Genomic DNA, 7,411 nt, shown 5'->3' on the forward strand with positions numbered 1-7,411 from the left:
CACCTTATGGATCATTTTAAAGACTTGGGTTTGTATTCTGAAATACGGGGAACCATTAGAAGGTAATGGACAGAGAAACAATGGTTTTTGAATGTTCATTGTAAGGGATTCCCAATGGCTGCTGGGTGGAGAACAAGCTAGTGGGAAGTGGGCAAGAACAGAAGAAAAAGTTCAGTTGGGAAACTCTTGCTATGATCTTGGTGAGAGCTGATGGTGACTTGGTGGTGAGAAAGTTGAGGAGCAGAGGTCTGGACCATGAGAGCCCCCACTCTGACTCAGGTGAACTGAAACCAAGGGGAGCATCTCTGAAACCCTTACCTCCTTGGAGTCTTAAAGATGGAGAAGAAGCAACACTGCAGACACTTCCGCTTCCTTTGAGAGCTGTGCAAAACTAAACACTCTCACACATCTCCCATCTTTGAAGCAGATACTGGTGTGATTTGAGTTTTAACAACCCAGTCATCCTAGGAGGCTTCACGATTTCCAGTTACGTCTCTATCGCTAAAAACATGTTGGACATGCATACTATTTTGAAATCCCCTTCTGGACTGATATATGAACCTCAAAAGAAGTCAGCCTCATTACTATATAAATGATACTTTTTAAAAACTTAAACTTAAAATAGAATTCCATAGTTTCATCACTCATCTCCCTTTTGAGACTTAGCTCCTTTTTTTTTTTTTTTTTTTTGGTTTCCATCTGTTGCAAAAGCTTGCTTCCTCTGCTCTTTTCCACCACTTCAGCCATCCATATATTTTTTTTAAGTTTTAAAAAATTGAGCTAATTGTCTCCCTATAACCTAGTGTAGGACCCGGTATAAAACCAGCATCTAAATGAATACTTAGTGAATGAATAATGAGATAGCAAATGGATTTTTTTTTTTTTAGCATTTCATGTGTGTGCAACAGTGTGCTAGTTTTTAAAAATTAAGTTGGATCACATGGACAAATTCTGGGGAAAGTGGCTGGCTAGAAGGTGAGGAGAGAAGAAAGTGGAAAGTGGGGTGCTAATGGGTGAAAAAGTAGGGGATTTGAATTTTCTGTCCTCTTAGGTCTGGGGCGTGAAGCAAGGGAGTTACTGCCTAGACGACCAAGGTTCTGGCAAAATATAGCCAGAGTAAAAACGAACTTAGAGTAAACATCTTAGAGTAAAAACAAACTCTTCTACTTCCTCCCACTGGTTGGGTATTAGCTATAGAACAAGAATAAAGAAAAAATAGGAAAATGGTCATTTCTGGTAGGTAGTACAGATGGACAAGCTATACAAGGGCCTCAGCTTTACCACTTGATAGAGGTTACTTACCAAAGGGACTAACTGGGTGGGCTTCCTGAAGGAATGTCAGTATCAGTGACAGCAGGGCAGTAAGTTAAGACTGCTGGCCCAGGGCTGGCATAATAGGGATATGGGACATTCTGCTTCTCTACTGCTGCGTGACAAATGACCCCAAAATGCATAAGTTTGAAACAATAATACATGTTTCTCATGGTTTTGTGAGGCTGCTAGCTGCAGCTGGGTGGTTCTCACTTGGAGTATCTCACTCATGCTGGGTGAGACTTCTTTAAAGTCTCAATGGACTGGACATCCAAGAAAGTCCATTCACATGGCTGGAATTGATGCAGGCCATTGGCTGGAAGCTCAGTTGGGGACTGTCCACTGGAGTACATGACCTCCACATGGCTTATACTTCTCATCAAGTGGTGGCTGAGTTCCTAGAAGAGACATCCTAAGGGGAGGTAATCTAAGACGCAGAATGTAGAAGCTGCCAGTTCTCTCAAAGGCTAGGTACAGAATTACTGCAGTGTCACCTTTGATGTGTCCTGTTGGTCCAAGCAACCACAAGTCAGCCCAGGTTTTAGCAGACAGAGGACAGACATTGCTTCTTTTAAAAGATTCCTTTAATTAATCGATGTATCTTGGCTGCACTGGGTCTTTGGTGCTGCACACAGGCTTTCTCAGTTGTGGCGAGTGGAGGCTACTCTCTAGTTAGTGCATGGGCTTCTCATCGGTGGCTTCTCTTGCAGAGCAGAGGCTCTAGGGGAAGGAGCTTCAGCAGTTGGCAGCACGCGGCCTCAGTAGTTGTGGCACACAGGACTAGTTGCCACATGGCATGTAGAATCTTTCTAGACCAGGGATGGAATCTGTATTCCCTGCATTGGCAGGCAGATCTTAACCACTGGACCACCTGGGAACCGGAACGTCACTTCTTAATGGTGGAGTTGAAACAGCATAAAAGGAGAGAAGGAACTGATGGCATGGGTCTTGAATAAGCTACACATGGAGTATCTCCACAGAGTATCTTCTAGATTCAGTGAGACCCACTGGGCTCCCGTTGAATGGATTAGAATTGGTTGCCAGACAACTCAAGAGTTATGGAGAAAAAGATGGAAGAGTAATTAAAGTAAGCCTATTTGTAAAAACTCATCTCTACTCTCCCGTCTCTCCACCCCAATGTTTCTCTTCGCTTGCTAAATGGACACCTGGAGGCAGAATGCGGTGGTTCAGAACTCTAGCAAACTGGCTGGTGGAGCTGAGCTATGGAGTAATGGGTTTATGTCATTGTCTTATCATTAAACTATTCCCCCAGGCTGGTATGGCCTGGAAAATTACCCGTTACACATAAGTAAAAATTCAGACTCAAACGCCCAGGGTTTACCCATCATCAGGGCAATTCAAAAGAACATGCTGTAGGTTTGAAGACAATTTCCAGAGAGACGTGCATTCTCAGAATGCTTTCAGTAATGGCAAAATCACTTGAATAAGCTGCTGACCTCCTCCCCGGGGGACCATGCTCATTAAGATGTATGCGTCCAGGACTGTTAAAATTCCAACTCATTACCTAATAGTTGCACCTTATGCACTTGGATACCTCTGAAAATGCTTCCAGCCCTTCCACTTCAATCATAATAACCAACTGACAGTCTCTTATACCTTTGAGAAGCTTTAAGAGAATCCTGCTGCGGCAAAGTTTAAAATGAAAAGGAGAAAACTCAACAAGGAAGAAATCTGGATAATCCTCTCTATTCATTTCCTTTGAGTTAATCTAAGATGCATGATGAATGAATTCTTTCCAGCTTTGAGGTCAGTGCTCATGTCTTCATTATTCTTTTCTCTCATTGATTTCTACATTCACCAGGGAAAATAATAATCCAACCTCAGGAACAGTTCCAGAGCCCAAGCCAACAGTGCCTTGGAGGCAGCATCAACCAACATTCATTGATCATTAATGCTATCTCTTCAGGATCAAACTCAAGCATCCTTTTCACTGAGTGAGTGAAAGTCACTCAGTCATGTCGACTCTGTGCAACCCCATGGACTAAAGCCTGCCAGGCTTCTCTGTCCATGGAATTCTCTAGATCAGAATACTGGAGTGAGTAACCATTTCCTTCTCCAGGAGATCTTCCCAACCCAGGGATCGAACCCAGGTCTCCTGCATTTCAGGTGCATTCTTTACCATCTGAACCACCAGGGAAGCCCCCTTTTCATTGAAATCTTCCTGTAATCCTTCTTTTCCTGTGGTAGAGTCAAGTCTTTTGCACCAGCCTGCTCCCTTTACTCTTCTATTAGAGCCTTTGATTCTTTCTTTCCCTATATTTAACTCTTTGCTTCTCTTTCTCTCTTACTAAATGTTGAGCATCTTGATATTAGGGACCACACTGCATTCATTTCCAAATAGGAAAAGGAGTACATCAAGGCTGTATATTGTCACCCTGCTTATTTCACTTATATGCAGAGTACATCATGAGAAATGCTGGGCTGACTGAAGCACAAGCTGGAATCAAGATTGCTGGGAGAAATATCAATAACCTCAAATATGCAGATGACACCACCCTTATGGCAGAAAGTGAAGAAGAACTAAAGAGCCTCTTGATGAAAGTGAAAGTGGAGAGTGAAGAAGTTGGCTTAAAGCTCAATATTCAGAAAACTAAGATCATGGCATCTGATCCCATCACTTTATGGCAAATAGATGGGGAAAAGTGGAAACAGTGGCAGGTTTTATTTGGGGGGCTCCAAAATCACTGCAGATGGTGACTGCAGCCATGAAATGAAAAGATGCTTAATCCTTGAAAGGAAAGTTATGACCAACCTAGATAGCATATTCAAAAGCAGAGACATTACTTTGCCAACAAAGGTCTGTCTAGTCAAGGCTATGGTTTTTCCAGTAGTCATGTATGGACATGAGAGTTGGACTATAAAGAAAGCTGAGCATCGAAGAATTGATGCTTTTGAACTGTGGTGTTGGAGAAGACTCTTGAGAGTCCCTTGGACTGTAAGGAGATCCAACCAGTCCATTCTAAAGGAGATCAGTCCTGGATGTTCATTGGAAGGACTGATGTTGAAGCTGAAACTCCAATACTTTGGCCACCTGATGCAAAAAGTTGACTCATTTGAAAAGAGCTTTATACTGGGAAAGATGGAAGGTGAGAGGAGAAGGGGATGACAGAGGATGAGATGGTTGGATGTCATCACCGACTCAATGGACATGAGTTTGGGTAAACTCTGGGGGTTCTGATGGACAGGGAGGCCTGGCATGCTGCAGTCCATGGGGTTGCAAAGAGTCAGACATGACTGAGGGACTGAACTGAACTGAACTCCATTCATCTTTGGGTACTCAGAAACTAGCGCAGTGCCTGACATCTGGGGAAGCACTCAGTCAATGTTTGCTGAGTAAATAAATGTGGTGGGTGGTTCTACAGTAAATTTGCTAACAAAGTGCATACAGAAGCACCTTAAATGGAAAGATGAGTTTAATTATAACTGGACTAAAACAGACCTGACTTTGAGGAGGTTGCTCTCAAGAAGATAAGATTTGTATGCAAATAATTATCATCCTAAGCAGGGCAAGATATGGTATAGAGAAAGCAGGCTGGCTTGTGAGATTTGAATTCCAGGGACAGCTCAGGGTCTGAGCAACGAGTAGTACCTTCTGTTTTCCATTCAGCTATTTTTTGGTCATCTTCTATAAACATGTATACCCATCCCTCCCCTCACTAAAGAACTTGAATTTGTTTATGAAAACACTCCCACTAAATGAAAAACTGGTAAGTGCCAAAATAGTTCCATTAATAGTAAAGGAGGCTAAGATTCCTCATTCCCAAGGCAGGGGGCTCAGGTTCCATTTCTGAACAGGGAACTAGATCCCATATGCTGCAATAAGGATAGGAGATCCCACATATGGCACTAAGACCTGGCATAGCCAAATAAATACATAAATAAAAATAATTTTTAAAAACATATTAAAAGGAAAAATTATGCTTTTCACTTCTATCAGATATACCAAAAATTTTGCCCAGATATAAACACTTGCAATTGAACAATGAAAAGACGTGTTTATAAGTAATATAAGAAATAAAGGACATCTAATTTGAGGTGCTCGTAAGTTACCCAAGTGGAGAAGTCAAGTAAAATGTTGGATAGGTGTATATGTAGCACAGAGGGCATAATATAGAAACCTGGGAGGCATCTTCATGAACACAAGGTAAGATACGTTTTGGCTCTGTGGTTTGGAAAGAGGAAGAGCCCATAACTCACTGGGCACATTATGGAGAATTCGTGGAGGAAACGGGCATTGGGGCTGCCATCTCAAAGGGAATTCCACCAGTGGGGATACTGGAGGAAGCTCAGAGTTACAGTCTGAAGAATCTCTTGGGAGTCCACAGCATTGATATATTGAAGGATGAGGATGGGGGGACAGTGATACTGACAGCTGAACTGGGAAAGAAAGTGCATCTTCTATAGATCTTGTACAGGGAGCTGAAAATTACATGGTAAGCTGGACTGGGAGGAAGACAAAGGAGTCAAAGGAAATTGAAGCTTTGATCCCACAAGTGAAAAAGGGTATCTTGCGCGTCTGTTGGTTTGTGGAGGGGAGGGCAGAAGAGATGGGGAAAGGTGATGAGTTTAAAGGGGTTTTCCCAGTGCCTCAGAGGTAAAGAATTCACCTGGAATGCAGGAGACCCAGGAGACATGGGTTTGATCCCTGGGTCGGGAAGATCCCCTAGAGGAGGAAATGGCAACCCAGTCCAGGATTCTTGCCTGGAGAATCCCGAGGACAGAGAAGCCTGGAGGGCTACGGTCCATGGGGTTGCAAAGAGTCGGACATGACTGAAATGACTGAGCTTGCAGGCGCACGTGTAAGCATGGTGAGCGTAGAATGCCAGCAAGATACCCAGAGAGAAATGCCCATTTCTGCTCCTCTAGAAAGAAAATTGAAGTTCAGATTAGGGCTTTTGTTACGTAAGGATATTCCTAACGGTGATTGGAAAAGACATGGTTAGGAGAAGAGCGAGAAGAAAAAGCATAGCACTTCCCCAAGCTAGTGCTGAGGGGCAGGGCAGTCACTCAGACCCACAGAGCACAGTGCACACCTCACGATGGGTCCCTGTGGCTCCCCATTCTCAGGACCTCGTTCTCCTCATGCCTATAAGGCACTCAGTAAACTAAAGAATTCCCCTGAAAGCTGGCTGCTGTCACCCAGAGTCCTCTCTCCTTAGCTGTGGCTTCAGCTGTTGTCCCCCTGAAGACCCCAGGATCGCCCTCTGCTTTTTCAGCATCACTGCTTCTCACAGTGGGTGTAGACTCTCTCTGAGTTGCTTCCCTCCACATGGATGAGGGTGGGGACGCTTGTTTGCTAATTTAGACCCCGATTCTCTCCTGTCTTTCATCTTGGCTATTTGTACTACTCCTGTAAGCACTGGCCATATAGGAGTGGGGTAGAGGAGGCTCATAAATTATGCTGGGAGAGAGGCGTAAGGTCATATGAGGTGCACTGGCCTCATTGGTCTCACCTCAGGGACACTGAAAAGAGGCACGTGCAAGTGTGTACATTTTGGGGAAAGATTTATGCTTAGTAACCTCACACATTTCCTTTAAAAAACAAGTTTTATTTAGTTATATATTTGAAAATTTTGGCTGCATGTGGCATGTGGAATCTTTGTTCCCCCACCAGGGATTGAACTTACACTACCTTGCATTGGAAGGCAGAGTCTTCACCCCTGGACCACTGGAGAAGTCCACCCCACACATTTCTGTTGTTTACGTTAAAATGAAAAAGAAAACGTTTTAGCAGGAAATGTGCCTGTTCAGCATGTCAAAAAACACCAGAGCGAATAAACTAATTCCAAGAAATGTTTCACTTAAGGGAGATGGTTTGGGCAGTAAGATACCGTGGGCCCTGCCTTGGGCATTGGTTTGCTCCCAGCAGACGTGGTTTGCCGTAATGTAGTGTCTGTCATGGTCTGGCTGGATTTGTCCCCAGGAAAGTGACTGCATCGTCACATCACACCTTACAAGTTAAAATTACTCATGCTTCTTGCTTCTGACCCAGGGCCAGTGAAGCCTTCCTTTCCAGCAATGTCAAGATGTGAGTCTGAGGTATCATTCAGGCTTTTCTCACAAATTCCCATTTCAGATT

This window comes from Ovis aries, chromosome 3 (genome assembly GCF_016772045.2).
Source record: "Ovis aries strain OAR_USU_Benz2616 breed Rambouillet chromosome 3, ARS-UI_Ramb_v3.0, whole genome shotgun sequence".
NCBI classification, from domain to species: Eukaryota; Metazoa; Chordata; class Mammalia; order Artiodactyla; family Bovidae; genus Ovis; species Ovis aries.